General features: G+C 42.5%; 1 pseudogene across 1 annotated transcript; it reads left to right on the top strand.

Moving 5' to 3' along the window:
• Positions 1–5465: 5465 nt before the first annotated feature.
• LOC149166719 (protein PLASTID TRANSCRIPTIONALLY ACTIVE 16, chloroplastic pseudogene) lies at positions 5466–6469 on the top strand (annotated as a pseudogene). The gene is made up of 2 exons (XR_016260142.1): positions 5466–6013; positions 6054–6469. The product of XR_016260142.1 is annotated as a protein PLASTID TRANSCRIPTIONALLY ACTIVE 16, chloroplastic pseudogene (transcript).
• The last annotated feature ends 480 nt before the right edge of the window (positions 6470–6949 follow it).

The raw sequence follows: 6949 nt of genomic DNA, 5'->3' as shown, positions 1-6949 counted from the left end.
GCCAAGCAAGTCAAGTAGGACTGCTGTTAACTACAAGTCTTGGGCAGCCGAGTCCCTAAATTTTAGGAGGATTGTTGGGTCCTCAAATTGTATAAATAAGAGGGCTTAGGGCCTCATTTTGGTTAGCCAGTGTAGCCAGTGGATGTTAGCTAGTTAGCCAGTAGATAGTAGCTAGTGGTTAGTCATTTTGCAGCCATTAGTTAGCTAGTTTGTAGTTCGATTTTTATGCAATAGATTAGCTTTGCTTTCAGCTCATTTTCAAGTCCTTCTTGTGGACAGTTTTGATGTAACTCTTCATTTCTTGATCAATAAAGATGAATCCAGCTTTGCACCAGCTCTAAATCTCTCTTAGGAGGCTGTAGCTCTTGGGGTTGGGCCCATCTCAAGCGCCCAGTACCTCCCTTGTTTATCTTTATGTGTGTTTGCTGCGTTCTTAAAATAAAATCTGCTCTTTAGATCTTGCTTTGTTATTTTGGTTGTTTTTGTTGGTTAAAGTAGCTTTTTATGTTTGGGAATCGATTGGTAGGAGTTTGTCATGCATTTAGATCTTTCAGAATGTTCTTGCTCACGTGATGTACATGGTTCTCTTTCCAAACGAGGCTGCTGTTTATTCATTTCATTGACAGTTAGATTAAGTTAGCTAGGACTTAGTTTGTTTACAAGAATTCATTGATTCGGTTGAATGTGCATTGTGCAGGGCATCTCTATCGCTCACTCACATGGTCAAGCTTCATCAGAGCCATCTGATTCATCCCATATCTAGGCTTCTCGCTTCACACTCATCCTCTTGCCCACGTAACCCTACCTTCTTCTCCATTGTTGTCTCAACTACCTTAAAGCCAAATCAGCCTTCCACATATCATCTCACCACTCCATCCATCAGTCCCTGGGTCACTTCAGACCCCCATCCTACCTCCATAACCATCCATGCACCTTCCATCAATCACCCATCCTCAAAAATCCCATTTCGAAACATCCTGTAGAAGAATTACAGAACATCCTGGAGAAACCCCTGCAGACTTCCTGTAGAAGTCCATAACCTCGGTTGCATAGCATCCAGACTTTGTGAAACTCTCGGAAAGAATGTTAGGGATCCCTTAGACCCTCTCTGTACCATCCCAACCTTTTCCAATCATTCCTCCTCCTTGATCCATCCCTGCACAATGAAAGGCCAGTTAAAAGCACATGCATGATAATTCTAATAACTTAATCAAAAATACAAAAAGACGTTTTCTTCAGATAGTGATAACTTAGACACATGCATTTTACCTTCATAGAAGTAATGGAATCTCTTTCAGTAGTTTGCATGCTCTCCTTTGCGTCAGTAGGACTAGCTGGTAGAATTAGGGTTTGCTAGGGTTTGCGTTTCTTTTTTTGTCTTTCGGTTTCTTTTCGCAATTAGATTAGCTTCCTTCGAGTTAGCTTTCATCCATCAATTAAAAAGCTTCTTCTAAGAGCTCATAGAAGTTGGCTTAAGCTCCTAGCGGACTTGTGCCAGCTGACCAAGTGACAGCTGCGGCAAGAGCTAGTACTTGTGCATACAGCACCGTCGCTTCCAAGTTTGTTACGAACTACCGGGTTGATAAAATTAAAGAAGGGAGTTCCAGGAGTTGTAGCATTATTGCTACAATACTGGGGCCCACCATCTTTTTGGCGCCGTTACCGGGGAAGCGGCAGAGTATTGGTGATTGTTGCTATTCTTCTATTTTCTACTACAACCTTCTGCTAAGTAGTTTATTTCATTTCCATTATGCAATTTCATTTATGCAAAAGTAGATTAGCATTTCTTGCTTTCATAGATTAGCATTTCAATTCCGAAATTTCATTTCTGCAAGCGTAGATTAGCATTTCAATTCCGCAATTTTATTTCTGCAAGCGTAGATTAGCATTTCAATTTCGCAAGCGTAGCCTAGCATTTCATTCCTGCGATTTCATTTGTGCAAAATAGATTAGTCCTTTCATGCTTCATTTCAATTCCGCATTTTCGTTTCAGCAAGATAGTTAGTTGCAGTTCAACCTATTTTAGTTTTGCAGGTACAAGAAGAAAAATGAAAAAAAAATCAACCAAAAAGATTTCACTTCATGCCTTGTAGGAGTAGAGATAAGTTAGAAAAATGATTGCACAACACCCCCCATTGCTTCACACAGCCAACCTTCTCTCTTCTTCGATGGCTGTGACTAAGAAGAACCCCTGGGTGGACATCAAGGCATATTTAAAGAACCTCTAGGGGAGAAGAAGAAGAAAACATTCCTCTGGAGCAAATGGCTACAAGCAGAAATGTTGGGAGCAGTACCTTATCCAAAAATGAATTTGCAAATCAGATCGAAGATTTCAAGAGTGATATGAGGCAGTTTCTTGCCATGCAACTGGATACCTTGCGGATCCAAAAGAAGCAAGAAGAAGCCAAGAGGGCTTTGGCCATTTTTTGTCCTAGGTGCACTAGAAAGCATCCTAGGAACGAATGTCCAATGCACTCTCTAGAAGTGTGTTTCGTCTGTGAAGAATACCATCCTACAAATCAGTGCCCTTCCTTGCCTGGACTCAAAGCTGCATACCAGAGAGCCAAAGGAGCCACTGAATCACTCTGTTATATGAACCAAAGGAGGCCACATGGACCCATACCCTACCAGCAGGGAATGCAAGGTACATCCCAGACCTATTATGACCCCTATCAAGCCACTTTCATGCCTTCTTGGGGTCCCCCTGCTCATCCTTCCTGGTTCACACCTCCTCCTTGTTCCTTCACAGATCCATATTATGTCCAACCAGTTGCTCATTCATTTCACTCTTATGCTCAGCCACAGCCTCAGTGGAATGCACCTTATGAGGAGTGGAGGCCCCAATACAACACTCCTCCCACTTATTTTCCTCCACCACCTGCTCATCCACAACCATCGCCTCCTCCTCCACCAAGGCAACCCCAAATGCCTACCCAACCACAATGCCATCCATCTCCATCTCAATTTCACACCTCCACTCAACTACCCGCACCATTTCCAAAACCACACAATGGAGCAGCTCAACCCCATTGCAAATCTGAGGCACAACATATCCAAACAACTCCTCTTGAGCCCAATGATCTTCACCAAATCTCACGAAGAGTGTTGCAAAGCAGAGATTATATTGACAACATTGAAGGGCCAAAGGAAAAAGAAGATTCCAAAGAGGAGATCAAAGAACCATGGGCTACACTTGATGAAGAGAAGAGATCAGAATCAGAGATCGAGAGAGTTCCCTCATGGTTATCATCAAATCCTCCATGTACTCAAGAGAAAGATCAGCAAAAAGAGGAAGATGAGAAGGTCATGTTAGAAGGTGACATGAAGAATGATCCACATCAGCAAAAGAACCAAGGATATCAAAGCTATATTGAGACATGGTTCCAGACAGTCACTAAGTTGCAGCAGTACTCTCTTCCTCAGCTATGTTTTGTACTTTCAAAGTCAGATCATTTTGTCTCTGAAATTTGGATAGTTGTCAAAGCATGCATTCTGAGCCTTCACATCATCTTGTCTCTAATCTCGATGTGCACATGGCTCCATTGGAAGTACTCTTATACTTGAAAATGATTTTATTTTTCAAGTAGGGTAGGGTAGAAAAAAAAGGAAAAAAAAAAAGAGAAAAAAATGAAAATAAGAAGAAAATAAAAATCTAAGGTGAAAACCCCCTCAGAGGCGCCTTAGATTGGCTCATTGATTGAAAACCTCCATGAGGCGGTCAATGGGTTGGAAAGAAGAGAAAATAAAAAGGCAATAAGATCTTTGGGTGAAAACCTCCCTTGGAGGCGCTCAAGGCAGGCAATTAGGGTGAAAACCTCCATGAGGCGCCCTAGTTGTTTTTCAAAAAAAAAAGAGAAAAAGAAAAAGAAAAATAAAACTAATTTCCATTGGCTAATTGCAGGTTGCAAGAAGGACGTTTCATGACAGCAGGAGCACTCAAATCAAGGTCGAAGGAATTTTCTTGTGCCTTCTATAGGAAGCTCTGTATTTCTACAGGAAACATCCTGTAGAACCTTTGGACGAACCAAATTCAAGTTAAAATGGAATCTGATGGTGGGAATCTGTTGATTAGGCCTACAAGCACTTGTGTGTCCATCCCTTGCCTTTATCCATCATTTTTTTCCACCTCCTTGTGCTTCTCATTGTGCTTCTACAGGAACTTCCTGTAGAAATTGTGGGAAACTAGACATGGATTTCAAAAAGTGGTTTGGCGAACATGGTAGCTTCCTCAAGGGTTCAGAAGCCCTCATGCAATCTTCCAACTCCTCTTCCATCATCTCCATACCTGCATCACAGCCCAAGCTCAGTTTTCCCTTCCATGCAAACACTTGCAAATGCCTTGAAAAAAAAAACACATGGAACAAAATTTGTTTTTGCCATAACTTGAAAACCATGCATCCATTTGACAAACCGTTTTATGGGGAATTGTACAAGGGTGATGAGAACATGCCTGAGCAGTTTCATGCCATTCCGGTGCACGGTTTCCAAGAAATCAGCCTCCATCGCCATCAGCCATTTTTGCGTTTTCTCCATATCCGTGCATCCATTTTAAAACCTGTTTCATGGGGAGATGCACATGGGTGATAGTAGCCTACCCCAGCAGTTTCAGACGATTCCGATGCACGGTTTCTGAGACATCGATCTCTGAAATCTTCAGCCATTTTCCATTTTTCTCGAAATCCGTGCATCCATTGATCACGATTTTTCTATGGGAGGTGCATCATGATGATAGAAACATGCTCAGCAAGTTTCAGATTGATCCGCTTTACCGTTTGGGAGAAATGGCGAAAACAAGTTCTGGTTCTGTGACAATGCAGCAGCAGCAGCTTGAACGTGCAGATTTGAACGTGGAAACAATTGTCTGGAGCTTAGATCTGGTCAGAGGACACCTGCACAAGGAAAAAAAACCAAAAATTAGCAGCCAAGCCACATGCAATCAGAAAAACCAATGCATGCAGCAATGACAGGCCACAGCAGCTCACGACAGCCATTCAACTTCGAGGTATGTGACTGAAACTCATTCTTCTATTGCATAAATTTAATTTAAAAACTGCATGAATTAATGGAATGGTGGGATTAAGCCACGAATTATCAAGGTTAAGCTGATTGTCTTCTCTAGAACTCAGCCGGCAGTCACGCAGTACACGTGGACAGTTGACTCACGTGAAAATTTAAAAAACAGGAAGTGTTGGCCGTTTGAACTCTAGTGCAACTGATCCAGAAGAGAACATGCAGTTCATGATAGCACTGCAGTCTGCATGTGGCCACGTATGCCTGGCCACTTCACTTCCTCACCACGAATCACGCTGTAATTGAAAAACAGGCTCGGCTGACTCTCACCACCCGCTGATTCATTTGCACCTGCAATGTTCTTAGCCGAAGTACGCGTCCTCTGCTCCCACAATCTATTAACTTGTCATCCTCCACCAAGCTTTCTCGGCCATATTTTTTTTAAAAACCCACCTATGCAAGGGCGTTCTACAGAAAACGGGTGGGTCTTCTACAGGAAGTACGACACAGCTTTCAAAAGCAGAGAAAATGGATTTTTCTTCGACAAATTTGGAGTCCCGAGAAAGATAATTGCTGCAGAGGATGCCAAGCGTCTTAATGCAGTAGAATTCAGTTTTGAGGATATTGAATCCACAGCTAAAGCCATCGGAAATGCCAGTAAAGCAGTGGTATCAATAGGACCCACAGAGGATGGACCTAGTTCCAAAGTTACTACAACTGATGCTTTGAACGTTATTGAAGAAGCCAAGCTAGCAAATGTGAATCATATTGTTGTGTTTACGAATCTGATGGAGGGTCTTCAAATGTTCTTGATGGAATCTCTTCATTTTTCAGCAACTTGTTTGGAAAATCAGAAATATCATTATCAGAGCTTACTGAAAGAATTGTGGAAATGGGATTAAGTTACACTATCCTGAAGGCCAGTTCCACAGATGATTTTATTTCAGAGAAAGGCTGCAACCTTGTTCTTAAGGCGGAAGGAAGTGCAGACGTAAACAACAAAGTAATCAATGCAAATTCAGCATTGCATTCCATGGTTTAAGGTTTCAAAGACACAAGTTGCATCTGTGGTAGCTGAGGTTTTCGCAAACACTTCCATCTCAGAGAACAAGACTATTGATGTTGCAGCCAGCCCTTCTGCACCTTCTCTGCCAGTTTATGAGCTTTTAAGTGCCATTCCAACAGATGGAAGAAAGGAAGTTTTCGCCGAGGCCCAAGCGAAAGCCAAAGCTGAAGAAGAAGAGCGCATAGCTGCAGAAAATTCACGAAAAAACAGGAGCTTGCTAAACAACTTGAAGCAAAATAAAAAAGGCTTGCAGAAAAAGAAGCTGAAGCCACTGAACTCGCTGCCCAAGTCAAGGCAGGTGCTGCAACTACTTCATTCGATTATTTTGCAAGCAAGGCTAAAGCATTCGGTGTAGATATTTTTGGGGCAAGGCAAATGATGACAAGTTGGTGACAAGCCAAAAAAGCACAACCCTACAGATGTATCCAACAACATCAGTGATTGGAACACTGGCATTAAACCAAGCTGCCAAAATAGAGGGGGACAAAACCACACTAACACCCAGGGAGAAAAGACTACAAGGTAGAATGGAAAGGACTGAACAAGTCCACGTCAGTGAGGGCACCTCTAAGGTAGCCACAGCCAAGCTGAAAGGAAAATCACCCACAACCAAGCAGGATATAGTGGTGCTGTCTGTTTCTACAGGAAGCCAGAACTCAGTTACAGGACTTTCTACAGGAAGTTTGGAAAAAGGGCAGCAAAAGGAGAAATTGGCCGAGCTTTTAGCTAAGGAGGCCACCAGGGCCATCAAAGATGAGGAGAGAGATTGGTTGCTCAGAGGATGAGCAACACTTTCAGTAGGGGGTGATGATGAGCCCCAAAAATGGACAATTATTTGGGCTCATTCAACCTCCTAATTCGACTTAATCCACC

The sequence above is a fragment of the Pinus tabuliformis genome, chromosome 5_1 (genome assembly GCF_031772625.1).
Source record: "Pinus tabuliformis cultivar Carrire ecotype Pingquan chromosome 5_1, CPIR1, whole genome shotgun sequence".
Classification (NCBI taxonomy): domain Eukaryota; kingdom Viridiplantae; phylum Streptophyta; class Pinopsida; order Pinales; family Pinaceae; genus Pinus; species Pinus tabuliformis.
This window is presented reverse-complemented; position numbering and strand designations above follow the sequence as displayed.